Here is a 17,710-nt window from a genome sequence, read left to right as displayed (position 1 = left end):
GGGGTGGGAAGGGGAATTTTTTTTTTACTTCCTTGTCTTGTGATGAAAAGTCACGCGATTTCCCTCCCCACCCATAATTTGCATATGCAAATAAGGATTCGGTTCAGCCGGGCAGAAGGATTCTGGGAGGCAGTTAGGGGAGATTAGTCACCCTGAAGAAGGTGACTAATCTCCCCAAATCTGAGCGTGTGCCCTGAGCCTTAAGATGAAAAAGGATGCAAGCAAAATGTAATGTTTACATACATTTTAACAAAGTGAAATATACAAGAAAGGGTTGTTTTATATACTCATTATATACACAAATATATTCCTAATAAATAAAATCATGCAAACCTACACTGTGGGGTTAGAGACACCTGAGTTTCTTCAGCAGCCATAGAGACTAAAAGATAGGAGGCTAAGTATCCCTAAACTTCACCAAATGACTTAGAACCCTAGTAGGTGAGCTACGAATACAAAACTGACCTTGCGACCCAGTGAAAGCTAAAGGGGTAAAACTACTCTCCCTGAAGTGTTCTCATTTTATTACGTTATTTGGAACAAATCTGCACTGAATATAGACATTTAAATGGTACATAAAATTTTTGTGGTACACAAAAGGGCATTTGTTGATTGTATAAGTATTCAGCTCTAGAGTTGATACTTATGTTAAGCGACTCTTGGTCGCAATAATAACATGAGGTGCCTTTGTCTTGAGGAGTCTCTTGAGGTATTTTAAACAGCTTTGTCCACCTGCTAATGCAATCAGGTTGCCTTTGGATTGTTGGTCCATAGCAATTTTTAAGTCTTGCCACAGTATCTCATTCATATTGAGGTCTGAGCTATGTACCATTCTTTAAGTTATTAGTTTTAAACCACTCCAGTATATTTTTGCTTGTGTTTAAGCTAGTGATCATGCTGAATGGTGAACCTCTGCCCCATTCTTTTGCAGACTGAAACTCATTTTCATCATTCATAAATATGCCATGTATATGGCTCCATCTATCATGCCCTTCATCCAGAGCAGTTTCCCAGTTCCTGCAGATGAAAATGCTACCACCAGTTAACTTCACTGTGTGGATGGTGTTCCAGGGTGATCTAGTTCTATTGTCTGTTCTGATCAGACAACAAAACTTTCCCCCATGTTTACAGTGTCTCCCAAATGCCTTTTGGAAAATTCCAAATGGGCTTTAATTGTGTTTTTTTTTTAATCATTGACTTTATACTCACCATTCCTATAGAGCCAAGTTTTGTGAAGCAATTGGGTTATAGTTGTCCCAGGGGCATTTTCACTCATCTCACCTGTGGATCTCTCCAGTTACTTCAGAGTTACCATTGTTTCTTTGGTTGCTTTTCTAACTATTGCTCCAGTTTTGATTGATGGCCTACTATACTTTTGGTTGTTCTGGTTCTTAAATAAAGGATAAAATCGTTTTCTGGTGGATGTTCAAAGTTTGTAAAATTTTTTACAACTTAGCCCTGACTCATGGGGTATTTTTTTACAGCCTTTACAAATTGTGGGCCATTGTTTTTGTGTGATATTCTGACACCATGTGCATATTTTAATTAAGGTAATTGTTTTGTTTATTAGTTTTAAATGTTACTGTCACTACATTACGGATCTTATCTATGCATTATGTACAGTACATAACTGAGGGGGTCCACTGTACTGTAAGATCTTGTGGTTTTATAAATAAACTATGCTTTGTGATGATAAAGGACTTGGATAGTGGTAGTTTAGGCATTTTACACAACACATTACAGCTAATTAGAATTTAGTGAGCTACAAGCTGTTATTTATCAGCCTGACTACAAGAAATGTTGATTTAGACTACACCGCATTTATCTCCATTATTACCCATTGAAGGTTTTTTTCCCTCAGAAAATGATCAGCAATTACTTTTTGCCTTCATCAGTTGGCAGCATTGCAAAGAAAAAAAGGCGTTTGGACTAAAGGGGCAGGGGCGTAACCTGATTATACCATCCCATGACAAATATGCTGTTATTTATGGCCTCCAGCCACAGTTATTTTTGCTCTTTGAATTTATGCTGTCGCCCCAAGCTATACATTTTCATGATCACCCTGTGCTTAGGGGAGATGACCTATTAATGTAAAAAATAAATTGCAGTTTTTTGTTAAGTGATAAGTGATTTATCTGTCTGTAGCTTATCAATTTGTTTATAACTTTATGGGGCCTATTTACTTAGCTCAAGTGAAGGAATAGAATAAAAAAAACTTCGAATTTCGAATGTTATTTTTGGCTACTTCGACCATCGAATAGGCTACTTCGACCTTCGACTACGACTTCGACTTCGAATCGAACGAATTGCGGTAAATCCTTCGAAGTCAAAGGATTTAGCTTTGACAGTCGAATAATGAGGGTTAATTAACCCTTGATATTAGACCATAAGTAAATTTGCCCCTATGTGTCTTTTAATATAATTGTATTTTTTGTTACCCTTCACTGTGGTTTTCAGTGTGATGTAGGTATATTAGAAAGATAACAACAATGCAGGATTAGAAAGGGTATGGTTGATTTTTTCAGTATCTGTGTCAGTATCACTTTATGATAGAATGAAGAAGGAGGTGGTGGAAATGGGGTCCAGTTACTAGGAGCTCACAGTACACTGGGCTGGACAAGATGGGAGCATGTATGGGTGCTTTAGCAGTTACTTTGCAGATGAGTCTTAGAAAATATTGGAAAAAGCAACAGCTTTGGACAATTGTTTTGACTAAAGAATGTAAAGGGGGAATAAAAGATTAACAGATACTAAATTTAATTACTTCCTTGCCCGTTTAACCCAGTCACTCCTTGTCATACCTTTATAATTGAGCGAATTTCCCTTTTTATTTTTTATATCTGCCATTAATCTGTCTTAAACTATCTTGTACAACATATAGCTGATGAGTTTACAATGTTTTCTCTTTGATGTTCATTCTTTATTCTTATTTTCTTTTTTATTTATTTTATTGACAAAATATTCATTAGCAATGGCGATGCAGGATATTGTGTAGAGCTTTTGATAAGTGATGCTTTTATTGAAATTGAATTTTGTAATCTCTTGCAATATGAAGAACAAAATAAAAAATATAAGCTACAAAAAATATAAATAAAAGACCTTCTGTTGAATTGACAAGGGTGATGAGCATGCCAGTATGGAAAAAAACTTTAGGTGAAAGAATAAATCATTTTTTGTTAGGTTCAGTTTTTGAGTCTTGAGGTAGGTAAAGAACTAGGATATAGCTTCTTCCTGAATACAAGGCATTATAGAACTTTAAATAGAACTTGTGGTACTAGTAAATAGACTACTACAGTAAATAAATATCATACCACATTTGTAGCACTAGAAAATAAACTACCACAGTAAATAAATACCATACAATACAGGGGTCTTGGAGGAAAGCTACTTGTGGGGCTGGGGACTTTCTTTCTATATGTAATCTGTTCTACTTTTGATGGTCATCAAGTCTAGAAGGGAGTGAGGGAAGTTGAGTGATTCTGTTAGTAAAGCATGAAGATGGGTATTAAATATGGAAAATAAGTATCGCTAGTTGCAACTTACCCCTAGTAATTTGTTCACTTAATTTTTATACTTCAGATCCTTCTACAATCCCATTACGGCATATTTATGTCAAGATTCTCAATACAGTAAGTTTGTCTCTAACTAGAAACAATAAAACATATATATTCTAAGACAATACTGGACTAGATAAAATTGTTCTGATCAGCCAATGGAAACACCCTGTATTCTAAAGGGGAAACTATTAATTGGCTGCCAGAAAATGATTGATTTTATGACACAAGGGTCATCAGTAAAGTAATAAATCATTGTTTTTTCCTCTTGTTTTTCAAATCCACATTCAGTAATGATTGCTTCAATTCTGAGTTAGTATTTCACACTGTGCATCCCTTGCTATATTGCAGGTCTGTCAATTAATGTTAAAATAACTGCTTTTTGGCTTCTCGGTTCTTTTCCATGTATTCTTCACTAAAAAGAAAATATTTTGTAAGTTGCAGTGATCTGGTAAAAAATCATTTTAGGGAAACCAAACCTTTAGATTTTCTTTTTTACAGAGTTTTTGAAATGGCTCATCATGTTGTTTTTTATTGGGCCTCTACATATGGCTGCTTCGGACCCTTCTTCTGGGCCTTACTTTGTTACTCTACTTTATTGCACATTTTCTCCACTACCTTAATTTTTTACATCTACAACTTACTTGTGCTCCACCCCCATCATTCTATGAATATGGTTCACATGGCTTATAATTTTGCATCATTATACAGTATTCACAATATTTTACCAAAGGATTTCTTGATTCCCCCTGTCCTCCATCTTCCTCTGGTTCCTCTGCAATGCACGTCTCTCATCTACTGTATCTATAAGGGGCCTTAGGGTTTCATGTTAATTTTCCAGGATTAAAAAAGTCAAAACAGTTTTGGGGGGATGTATTAAAAGTTGCAAAGAAAAAAACACAATTTGCACAAATAAGAATAAACATTTGCATTTCGCAATGAAATATTGTTCCTTAAAGAGGACCCGTCACCCAAAAAAAATATTTCAAATCCTATTTTATCATGTTAGTCAAGCAAAATGAACTTTAATTGCACTGTATAAATTATTTGAATCTTGTTTCCTTCAGTCTGGGAGTCATATTTATAGCAAGCAGGCAGGAGCCATTTTGTGGACACTGTTATTAAGACAAGCCTTCCATCATCTCAGAATCTTGTTTGTGCACCAGAATGGGGGAATCTGATGTCCATTCCCATGCCCTGGCTACACAGTTAAATGGTTAAGAGAACTGGGGGAATGTGGGGAGAGCAGTAACATCTAGGAAGTGCTGAATGGAAAGTGAAAGTAATTGCTTGCCCCGCCTCTATGCCTAGGCATAGAGGAGGGGCAGGCAACATTTGATTGACAGCTGATATTTTTAAATGAGTTTACAACAGCTATGAATGCTTTAATAAAAAAAAGAAATTGGATTTCATATTTAATTTGAAAAGGACTTTTATCATACAGATTTTTATGTCTGGGTGACGGGTCCACTTTAAACACATTGCAAATTTTAATCACTTCTAAGAAGGTGGAAGATGAAAGATGCTTGAAGGTGTCGTAATCTCTTGAAGCAAACATAACAGCTTTTTCATTAAAATTTTTTATTATATTCACTGTGCACTGGCGCAAAGTATTACATTAGCAAACCTTCTTCCATCGGAAGTGGTCGCTAAACAGTTTCTGGGTTCACAAAAGCTATATTAAATTTGCGCAAAGGCATAGCTTTTCGCATTGCGAATATTTTTTACGTTACTGACTATAATTACATTCCCCTATTAATGCTTTAATAAATGTGTCAATTCATTAAAATACTTACCTGACTATCAGGATAAAGGTTCTTGTTGAATAGGAAGTGTTAATGAATGTTATGAAATTCAAACTGCTGGGAAATCACCAGGACCAAGATTTGCCCTGCATCTCTTTTTTTGCATGCCTAAACAATTTTTGCCTGTTTCATCTCTGTTTTCTATTTTCCTCTGTCCGTGACATTAGCTTCCCATTTTTCCAAAATTCCCTAGTGATTTCTCCGTACATGAACAAAATCTAATTGTATGTTTCATTGTGTAAATCAGAGAATATAATGCCTGTTTTAAATTATATCCTTTAAAGAAATCACATGATTGTTAAACAATATGTCAATTCAAATACCGTTTTAATAAGTGAATAGAAACCAAGGGTGGGCAAAAAAATTGGAAGGTCATATAACATGGAAGATCTGCACCAGACTCTTGGCATACTGCATAATGTGTTTTAATGGTTTCTTTTGGTATTCTGGGTAATCTGCAAGGAGCTAGAAATGTACTCCAAACCCGGTGTATTCTAGAACTAGTTCAATGGATTTTAAACCTAGTGATTGGGCAACAGTCTGTAAGAGAGACTTTAAGGGGCAGATTCACTAACTTCGAGTGAAGGATTCGAATGAAAAAAATTCGAATTTCGAAGTATTTTTTGGGTACTTCGACCATCGAATTGGTTAAATTCGTTCGAATTCGAACGAAATCGAACAAATCGAAGTAAAAATCGTTCGACTATTCGACCATTCGATAGTCGAAGTACTTTCCCTTTAAAAAAAACTTCGACCCCCTACTTCGGCAGATAAAACCTACCGAAGTCAATGTTAGCCTATGGGGAAGGTCCCCATAGGTTTGCTAACCTTTTTTTGATTGAAGGATTTTCCTTTGATCGTTGGATTAAAATCGTTCGAATCGTTCGATTCGAAGGATTTAATCGTTCGATCGCAGGATTAGCGCTAAATCCTTCGACTTCGATATTCGAAGTCGAAGGATTTCAATTCGAGGGTCGAATTTCGAAGTATTTTTAACTTCGAAATTCGACCCTTAATGAATCTGCCCCTAAATGTTAGAATATGGAAATATATTCAGTAAGCAATGTTTTCTCTGTGGGATGCCTAAATGGCATGTGTTTCTTGGCTGCAATTAAGCCTCTCAGAAAAACATTCCCATGAAATGATTATTTGTAAGAAGAATAAAAGGCCAAATGCAATGTGTAGAATCAGTAGCCCCCTAAAGAGTCAGCTTCATAAATATGTGCTAACTGACAATCCACATAAAAGCATATTTCCAGAAAAATTCTAGGCTGTAGTCAGGGTAGGACTGGAGCATGGGGGGCCCACTGGTTCCACACTCCTGCGGCCCCCCGAGTGCATGTGCGAATGCCAGCACCAACACTGGCACACATGCGCAAAAACCTGCATGAAAGTTGGCGGGTACCGAGCCACACAATTTTTTCTTGGGGCTCAGCAGATTAGGGGCCCACCTGGTCTTTTCCGGGTGTACTGCCGGCCCAGTCTGATCCTGGCTGTAGGCCAGTAAAAAACTGCAGAAAACACTAAAGATTACTTAACAAGCAGATTACATGTAGGCAATGGCATGGGGAGGCAGCTTCTAAAAAATCTGAATTGCTATCTTATTTATGAAAAATAAATTTGCCCATGTCATTTGAAAGTTGATAAAACACTCCCCATTGACTAATATAGACACTCGCTGGGTTTTGGTTGATAAAACACTTGCCATTGACTAATATAGATGCTCAATGGGTTTTGTTTTGTTTTCATGTTGGAGTTTGGAAAACTTGAAATAAATTTCTCAATTTTTTTCAAATCACAAAAAAACCCCATTAATAAATATGTTTTCTACTCTTTATGAGGTATCATGCAACTGTATATGACTTCCCAGCTCTTTTCTGTTATCTTGCACCTCTTTTTTTTTTAACAAAGGCAATCATACTTTTCAACACTGCTTCCTAATAGACCTATATGCCTATAATTTTGTCTTTTTTGTAACACCAATAGATCAGGCCCTTCTATACTGTGTAAGTCACATAATAACTTGCTAACTGTATTTTATAGAAAAAATTTATTCGTAATTAGCAAGTACATCAATAGGAAACATTCTTATTTTATAAGTGTTGTTATTTTGATCAAGAGTATCGATTAAGTGCAATGGAATACAACAAATTGAACCTCTACGTGTCTTTGATGTGGCTAATCGTCTCTTTGTCTGTGATTTTTTTTTTTAAAATTGCATCAGTGTTACTTGGGTTAAGGGGAAGTCCATTACATTGAGTATGCAGGGAATTATTTTGCTATCTGCAACTGTTTACGAGCAGCTTGTGGTCAGCATTTATACTGCCGTCTTTAACATTCTCATGACATCTTTTTAACCTCAGTTATCAGTAAATATACATAATTCAGAGCATATCTGCTGTATATTGAAGAGAGTAAATTTTTTGATACATACATATTTACAATTTTAGACTACCCACTGGATCCACTGAATTTTTTTTATTTAGAATAGAATAAAGTGGGTGTTTGATTCTTCCTAATAATAAATGCTTAAAATGCTTAAATGTGGTTTGTTGGCTGCAAAGACAAACACCTTTACCAACCAAAACATTCTGGGTTGCAAAACTATGTACTGAATAAAGGGTGAATTAATAATGTAGAACATTCACACTCATGAAAATTGTTGTTTTTGATCGCTATGTTAAGGTGCTCAGCAGCAATTGTGTATAATTAAAGAGCCAAAACTGGTTCCACCTATTTCACAATGCCCAGGAGCAGATTAATGTGCTAAATTTGACTGGTCAGTCCCAGTAGACTCACTCAAAGTAAAAAAAGGGAAAAAAGAATGCTGGCTATAGGCTTACTGTAAGTTGTTGTTCCACTGTAATAGATGCGTATCACTTATTTTATGCAGCCATGATTATTCTAGAATTAGGGGGCAGATTTACATATGGTCGAATATCAAGGGTTAACCCTCGATATTCGACTGCCGAATGTAAATCCTTCGACTTCGAATATCGAAGTCGCAGGATTTACCGCAAATAGTTAATAGAAAAATTAGAAGGATTCGAAGGATTTTGATCCATCGATCGAACGATTTTTTCTTCGACCAAAAAATTGTTAGAAAGCCTATGGGGACCTCCCCCATAGGCTAACATTGCACCTCAGTAGGTGTTAGGTGGCGAAGTAGGGGGTCGATTTTTTTTAAAGAGACAGTACTTTGACTATCGAATGGTCGAATATTCAAACGATTTTTAGTTCGAATCGTTCGATTCAAAGTCGAAGTCACAGTCGAAGTAGCCAATTCGATGGTCGAAGTAGCCAAAAAAAACCATTTGAAATTCGAAGTTTTTTTTATTCTATTCCTTCACTCAAACTGAGTAAATGTGCCCCTAGGTGTCATTCATGGCATACAGTCATAAAAGGACAGTAGCATATTAACTACACTCTAAGTGATTTTAAATGACTGGCCCCAGTCTTTGGGGATGATTTATGATCAATATATACTCAAGCTTGGAGAAAATTGTTCATAAATGAGAATTCTAGTTTGCATCTAGTTTGTGTTTCTGGCATCAACTGCTTATTTTTTTTTGTTCTTTGTGTGGGATTTTTCCTGGATCCTGCATGAAGGTAAAAGCAATCCATGTCAGAAAATGTGAGGTAGTTAAAGAACTTACTGGGTTTTCTGAGATTGTTTAACTGATCCCTACCATAGATGGATCATAAATCCGCCTGAAAAAGTACTGACTGTGGCACAACATCTTTTTAGAATGCCCCCACTTCACCTAAAAGGGGGACTCCAATCCCTATCATAACTTGAGAATGTAAACACTGCCAGTTATACATCATGGCTACATACTGTATACATTTTAATGGCTTTTGTGGCTTTTCTCGTGATTGCCAGCTGGTTCTCAGACCCAGAGGGCAAAGAGTTTCTCAAGCACCTGTGTAAAAGGGGAACCTACAACTTCCTCAGAAGAATTTTTAGAACATATAAAAGAGAAAAAGGAACTATAGCATGTGGTATTGCCCAACCCGTCAGCTATAAACTGTTCTCTCTATACACAGAAATATAATCATAACTCAATAAATAATTCTTTTGGCAAGGACACAACTAACATTTCTGTGATTTCTAAATAGTGAAGATTGCAAAGACTCTCATGAAAGCACAATTTAAACCAAAAGAAAAGGTGCAAACAGGAGTCAAAAATTTTTCCTGCTGACAATTACTTTTATCAGGATAGCCATGAGGAGCTGTTCCACTGCACATGGATTGTTTTGTCTTTTCCAGCACAGTCCTAAGCAATGTTACCAGCACTTTATAAGCAGGATTTATTTTAAAAGTTTAAATTATATTCAGCCTTCAGTTTCATTATCTTAATGCTTTGCACAAAACTCTTGTACTCTTGTACATTCTTAGCTCATCTCCTAAACCCAAACCATCACCCTTTCCAAAGATTTAGACATTTGTGGGATATTTGCCACCAGCAAGGAAGTGACTGAAGCATAAGTATCTCTGAAGTCACTGGTCTTTTAAGTGACTTCAAGGTAGCAGGTGTGGATTTGGCTATTTAATTACTAACTGAGATACATAAATGGAAAATATGTCAGGTGTGCCTTAGCTCTAAAGCTTCACAGCTACAGTAAACAATGTGCATAGAGAATGTACACATGTTCTCAGGCCCAACAGAGAAGTTGATGTCTTCCTAGACTGGTATGATATCATAGGGGAGATTGCCTTTGTGTACATAACCCTGTGGTTACACTGGGCTCAATTAGCACTGACACCATTTGGCAAAATATTGTTCATTCCCCATATTTGTAGCATTGTATATAACACTCATGTTTCTGATGTTAAGATCTTACAAGGTACAAGGTCTTGCTCTCGACCCATCCCAACCTATTTCATACAGTATGTATATTTCATTGGTCTCAACTTATATACATACTGTATAAAGGGTAATGTATTGCTATTGCAGGCATGCAACTATGGATGCAAATGTTACTGTTATTGACACCAGTCAATAAAAGTTGCATCCAAACGCACTCCTTACACATCCATATAGTAATATTGTATTTAATTGCACTTCTTCCATTCTGCCTCTTTTGCTATATATACTTTATGTTCAGTGTACGCACTCTTGTCAGATCAAAGACGGTTTTGGGTGCAAGGGTCAAAGTTTGTCATACAGTTTAGCAGAAACTAAAGCTAAACTATATATATAGCTACATATATATATACTTCATGTTCAGTGTCTGCACTCTTACCGGGTTAAAGACGATTCCGGGTGCAAGGGTCAAAGTTTTATTACACAGTCTAATAGAAGGGCCCGCACTCCAACTTATAGTGAATCAAATGTGTTTTATTTCAATGCATATCCAATGTTTCAGCCCACATTAGGGCATCCTAATGTAAGCCGAAACGTTGAATATGCATTGAAATAAAACACATTTGATTCACTATAAGTTGGGGTGTGGTCCTTCTATTAGACTATATATATATATTTTATTTTTTTTTTCCCCAAAGGGGTGGCACCTCTCCAATTACCCACCCGGGTGTACGGTAAAAATTCAAACAGTATATCAAAAGACCAGCAACACCGGGATTTTAGTGCAAAAAAAATCTTGTATTGATGTGAGCTAATACCGATGCATCAATACACATACATATATACAGTATATATATATATATATATATATATATATATATATATATATATATATATATATATATATATATAAACCAAAAAAGGATCAGCACTCACAGGGCTTAAAAATAAAATAAAAATTTTTTATTAAAGAGCTATGGACTGACGTTTCGACTCTTCCAGAGCCTTTCTCAAAGAGAAAGCTCTTTAATAAAAAAATTTTATTTTATTTTTAAGCCCTGTGAGTGCTGATCCTTTTTTGGTTTGTATCACTTATCTTTTGATCGCGCACCCAGGCAAATTTATTTATTTTTTCGTGAGTGCTGGCATTTCCTGGAATTTATATATATATATATATATATATATATATATATATATATATATATATATATATATATATATATATATACTATATATATATATTGGACTGGAAATATATTTATAAATTTAGATTGTTTTGAAATGTGTTGCAGGAACACATGTCCCTCTGTCTAATTTACCAATTGCTATGCTTTCCCCACTCATCACACATCACATTTCTGTTCAATTATTCAAAGTCATTTTCTCTGTTCTGATAAGTTCCGCATTTTAGATCTTGCAGTCCTTATTAATGGCAGACATTCAACTGACAGCTCAGTTAATTTCATGGATAAGTTCCACTGCAGAACTGTTTGACTTCTGATTAGCATTAAAGCGGCACGTTCTGCTGATCAGAGAGGCGCGTTGTGCTGTGGTCAAAGGATGTCTGAAAGCAACAGAAACATAGCCTGAGCAAATACTCAAAAATATACAAGGCTTTAGCAAGCTTTTGATATATAAGTTGTAATTGCAGGAATAAGTAGCAATAGATTTTAGGCATTATATGGACAAGAGATAGCTAACATCCCTTGTTAAGTTGGCCATATACCCACCCCTTTAGACAAAATCAGAAGCTACCCACGCTTAACCTTAACCCACCCTAAGCCAACCCAAAGATACCCCCAACACACTGCTATTTAGTGTATAACTCATATTTATATTATTGTTTACCAAAGGGCAAAACTTTGCATTTATCAACACTGAACCTCATTTTCCAATTTGTTGCCCAGTTTTTCCCATTTCGCTGAGAAATTAGTAAAACTGCGCAAAAAAATTCCGAAACTCATTGAAGTCTATGGGCGTCCAAAATTTTTTTACGTTTTAATGCATTTTTGTCCAAATGCATTAAAGTCAATGATAGATTTTTCTTAAGTTAATGGTCGTTTTTTCTTATGGGAGTTTTTTCTCTGTGACTTTGCATTTGAATTTTTTAAGTTTTGCGAAAAAATTCCCAGATGACGAAATGCTGGATTTCACGTGAATCCATGGCAGGCAAGAAAATTCGCCCATCACTATACGCTACTTATCATCATTTGGTCACAGGGTTCCCTTCCTTGGCTTCTATATTTTTGTTAGTCCTAGATACTCCTGGACTAGAGACACACAGCCACTAATAAATACACCTGTCTGCTATATCCAGAGTAGATTGTCACGGTCGGCACTCTAAACCAGAATTAGTGCCAAGCTCCCTGGTCTCGGCTCTGCTTCACCAGTAGTGTGACTGCATTTGGCTTCGGGAGGAGCCCTCAGCGTACTCAGATGCCACCTTTTCGAGAGGAGCAATGCGAGGAATTCTGGCAAGCAAAGGGGCACGACAGTTGTTAAAGTCTGTAAGGCCGAAGGTCGCGGTACAACAGGATAAGGCAGAATCATAGTCAGGCAGGCTGGGTCGAGGCAGGCAGATAACTAGGATCGTCAGGAAGGCAAAGGGTCAAACCTGGTAGTCAATCAGAACAGGATCAGGCAGAAGGAGTAGTCAAGATACAGGCTGGGTCGGAGTACAGATATCAGAATGGTCAAACAGGCAAGGTCACAACTAGAGATCAATATCAAACCAGGAACAGACGCACAAGGCTCAGAGGCACCAGGAAAACAAGTCCTATCACGGGCAAGGTCCTGTGGCTTTAATTGAGCATTTGTAGTTTCAAATTTGTGCCATTGCGCGCTGGCGTCATCACCCCAGCGCGCCTGCGCCTTTAAAGGACATGGAGGTGCGCGCGCATGCCTTTAGGGAAACAAGATGGCGCCAGACATGGAGCGGCGCTGTGGGCATCCCCGCCGCACCACTGGACCACCAGGGTGAGTCTTATTTATTACATAGATCTTGTCCTCTTATGTTCAGATTACAACACAACTAAATTGAATAAAGTATTCTTAAGTATTCTCAAGTAGAGTAATTTAAAGTGTTCTTATATGAAAATAAGCGGAAGACAGAGACATAACTAAACCTGTTTTGTACTCATCAAATTCATTGCAGGGAGGATAACAAATAACAATAGAGGCAGCAGACATGAAGCTGTGGGGAATGTAAGTTTAAGGAGGTTTTAGTGGGGATCCTGAAATTTACATATTTTCAATATACTACTGATGGTTGGAAACGGTTTGAAGTATAGCACACCTGGAGTGGTACATGTTGAAGATCCCTGAATAGACTAAATGACTTCAATAGCATAAAATGGTAGGAAAGTGCATACACAATTGGAATCACAGCGCAGGTGGTAATGAACACATTTTTTAGCAAATACTTTTCCAAAAAATGCAATCTGCTTTAGGTCTGAATTATTTCCGCAGTCTAGTGCTTGGGCAGACTTAATAGAAATATTTAGGAAACGTGTATTTTCCCTAATTGAATTTGAGCCAGCAGACACAGGAAAGAGTTTCTAAATGTATTTTTATATCCCAACACTGGTTTCCGCACTTAAAGGATGTGCAGGAACCAATCATTTCCATAGTGAATATACAGCTCTTGAAAATCCTTGAAAAAACATTGATAGGCTGGCTATGTATCTTCAAGTGTCATGATGTGCAGCTCTTTACATATACACCCACATAGTTAGCCGATTATTTCTCATTTCTCACGTTCAAAGGTTGAATTATATTAAAATAATGATGCCAGAAAAAGAAACCTATAAAGCCCTTAAACATACTATGGGGGCATAAATAATTCTATGGAGGGACACATTTTGCCTGTAGGTCTTTTGTTGGACAGCCCTGTTTTAGAACAACATACCGTATTGTGTAAATATAAATTCACATTTTAATGATTTAGTCTCATGATAACAATGAAGTCACAACATAGAAAGAGTGTGTGAAGCATTCCCCCTAGTCACTATAATCAAAAAGATAACATCTGGCTCTCCCTGGGAGGATTTTCATGTGGCAAACTGTTACTGTTTAATAGTACAGGAAATGTTCAATGTTTCATCCTCTTCTGTGAACCAGACATCAAAACAGATCAAAATAAATCCCCCAGTCAGAAGTGAAGGTAAATGTAGATCATGACTGATCTGTTTGATGTAGAAATAGTAGCATTTATTCCTGCACACCTTGAAACTTCTCAATAGTCTGTGGTTGGGATATAAAAAATGTTAACTTTACCGCCTCAAATAATGTTTGACCTTTAAATACAAATTTTGAGTTCTAGTTAGTTAGGACACATACTATGCACATTTAAAATTATGCTTTATTTATTGCACCCTATTAATACTCGATTTTTTTAAGTTTCTGTGCATATTTATTACAGCACTTAATATCCCTCAGAAATTTGTGGAAACCTGTTACTTTAGTAAAGTACCCACATGTTAAAAGTAGAAAAGTTGGGGATGGCAGGTTAAAACACCACTAAAAGTATCTTCTTATACAATGGGGCTGTTACACTAATTATATACTTTCCATGCAGAATGTTAGATCTGAGGTGGGAATAAAAAAAGTCATGCATTATGTTCCTTCCAAAAGTTCTTAAACATACTCTGGACTAATTGCATATTAACTTGCATAGAAAAAATAAACTGTTGGGTTAGGCAGAAATCTTTAAGATAAACCAAAGATCTGAGGTGAATGATTCATATTTTATTTGTTTTCACTGCTTTTTAAAGAATATGGAGGGGGATTCAATTTGAAGTGAAAAGTGTGACTACCATGATGGGGAGCTGGCTAGTTTTATGCTTAATACTTTATCAGGGCCCAACTGTTCCCTCCTGCTTCTGGGCATGCAAAGCACTTTATAGGTCCCAGTTTTGCTTACCAAGTGCCATGAATAAGGGATTCATGGGACTATCCATAGCATTCTCAGAAAGGGCATAGTAAAAGATTGCACCAAAGACAGAAAATCATTATTAGGGCTTTTGACAGACTGTTTCTGATACTACTACTACTATATTCCATTTGTCCTACCTAGCAGAAGGAGGTGACCAGCCCCTTGATATGCTACTGAAGGGGATCTAAGAAAATAGGACATAGCAAACACATTTTCCAACATTTTAGTTTTTTATTTGATGTAACAAAAATGAAAGCATATTGTAGAGAATGAAAGAAACCCTTAACACAAAGACTGCATTTGTTGCTGTTATAAAATAGAACTTGCTCTGATTTCAAAGGACATGCTCTAACAACTGGCCATTATCATATGCTGCATGCTTACATGTAGGCAGATGTAGAAAAAAAAATTAAAACAGAATATTTTCAGTCTTGGAGAGGCAAAATATTCATAATTTTCTGCATTAATGCCATGCAGTAGCACATGTGTTTATTCATGTACAGAATGAGCATGGTTAAATGAAATGTGGTTAAAACACTGCAGATTTTGGTGTACCTTTACTTAATGGTTGATTAATGGGCAGCAATTTCAAAGGGCTCAATGTTTTTACTTTAGATATGGCGTGAATAAAGTGTAAAAACACAAAATACTGCTTTGTGTGGGTCAACTTGAATCCTAGACCTAAAGACATAAGTAGACGTGCTCTGAGGTCCTCTTTTTACTTTCACTGGTTACACTGACAGTGTTTGTAGGTCCACACTGTATTGAATAAAAGGGATCCTGTTTATTAGTAGAGTTAAACCAGTCAGATAGTAAGGGGCACATTTACAAAGCTCGAGTGAAGGATTCGAATTAAAAAAACTTCGAATTTCGAAGTGTTTTTTGGGCTACTTCGACCATCGAATTGACTACTTCGACCTTCGACTACGACTTCGAATCGAACGATTCGAACTAAAAATCGTTCGACTATTCGACCATTCGATAGTCGAAGTACTGTCTCTTTAAGAAAAACTTCGACCCCCTACTTCGGCAGCTAAAAGCTACCGAAGTCAATGTTAGCCTATGCGGAAGGTCCCCATAGGCTTGCCTGAGATTTTTTGATCGAAGGATATTCCTTCGATCGTTGTATTAAAATCCTTCGAATCGTTCGATTCGAAGGATTTAATCGTTCGATCGAACGAATAATCCTTCGATCGTTCGATCGCAGGATTTGCGCTAAATCGTTCGACTTTGATATTCAAAGTCGAACGATTTTAGTTCCTAGTCGAATATCGAGGGTTAATTAACCCTCGATATTCGACCCTTCATACATCTGCCCCTAAGTGTCACAGAAGAGGTTTTAAAACTATAATGTCAAGACAGAGACTGCCTAGAAATAGAGACAAAACAATGGCCCTCAAACAATGAAACACTGGCTGAGATGGAAGTACAGCTTACATCAAATAAAGCAAATAATGAGCCAAGTTGATGATCTGTCAAGGAAGTGTTCATTAGTGAAAGATACTGGAGAGGCTTTATCAGGTGCCTCTGTACAGTGCACTCTTCTGTGGACTACTCAAACATAATTAGCTGCCCTTTTTAGTGGTTAATTGGGATTTCAAATGCATCTCTAATCAGTGCACCCCATCTAAGCAGATCCACACTGAAATCAAAAGTACCTGAACACATACTAAAAAAAATGTTTGTTAATCATCTGATTTAGAAATACAACATTTTATGAAAATATAATAACCACTTACCTAAATAGCCTTTTTATTATTACTTCCTTTTGCAAGTAAACACTACTTCGTTGAGTAATAATGCATATGCTTCAGAAGAATAAACCATAGTTCATATATTGCTTCAGAATAAAAACGATGTTATTATATATATATAGTGTTATTAATTAATTTAGTAATTATTATTATTATTATTAGTAGTAAGAGACGACTTCCATTGCTTGATTGTGCTTGGTACTCAGCCTGTGCTGGCATAATGTTATGGTATCTCTGTTTAACTTTAAGAAAACTTGGTGAGAAGGGAAGACTTCTTCTTGCAGATTATATGCTTAGCCATTTCTATTATATTATTGCTGTCACACCCTCAGTGACATCAAAACTTTTCCTTCACTTAGTAGGTCACTGGCTTCTTCCAAACTTCTGGCCTCATGCACCCTGGTGATTTTAACATTGTAGTGATATTGTTTCATTTGGACTTAGTTAAGGGTTCTTGGATAGTTGGATCCCAGTTTCAGATCATTTTATACTGTGATACTGTTTGGCACAAGCTATAATGCATGATTTTGGATTCCAGCTTTAAATTGTTTTACGGATATTTACTGCAAGCTCTTGTGAATGAATAGCACGATTGCCATTCTCAGTGGTTTTATGTGTACAGTTTCATCAAAACAGGTGGATTGAAAAGTTTTGGAACAAATTTTTTTTTAAAACTCACTTTTTCCCAAACCAGAATTGTTGGTTTCTCTCATCTCTGTTTATATTGCTGTGAGCAGTTCCATTGCTCTCTAGAACAAAACCTTTTCTCCCCATGCAGTTTGCTCCCAAAATCCACTGTACTATTTATTGTACATAACTATGCAGTGAATAATCCAGAATTAAGGGCTCATCCAAA

At 36.5% G+C, this 17,710-nt stretch overlaps 1 protein-coding gene across 2 annotated transcripts in view; it reads left to right on the top strand.

The window, feature by feature from the left end:
• Positions 1–17,710, top strand: part of LOC108700131 (mitogen-activated protein kinase kinase kinase kinase 4) — a 126,745-nt gene that overhangs the window by 25,751 nt on the left and 83,284 nt on the right. The gene's annotated exons all lie outside the window — the stretch shown is intronic.

This window comes from Xenopus laevis, chromosome 8S (genome assembly GCF_017654675.1).
Source record: "Xenopus laevis strain J_2021 chromosome 8S, Xenopus_laevis_v10.1, whole genome shotgun sequence".
NCBI classification, from domain to species: Eukaryota; Metazoa; Chordata; class Amphibia; order Anura; family Pipidae; genus Xenopus; species Xenopus laevis.
The sequence above is the reverse complement of the archived record's forward strand: the minus strand, read 5'-3'. Positions and strand labels throughout refer to the sequence as shown.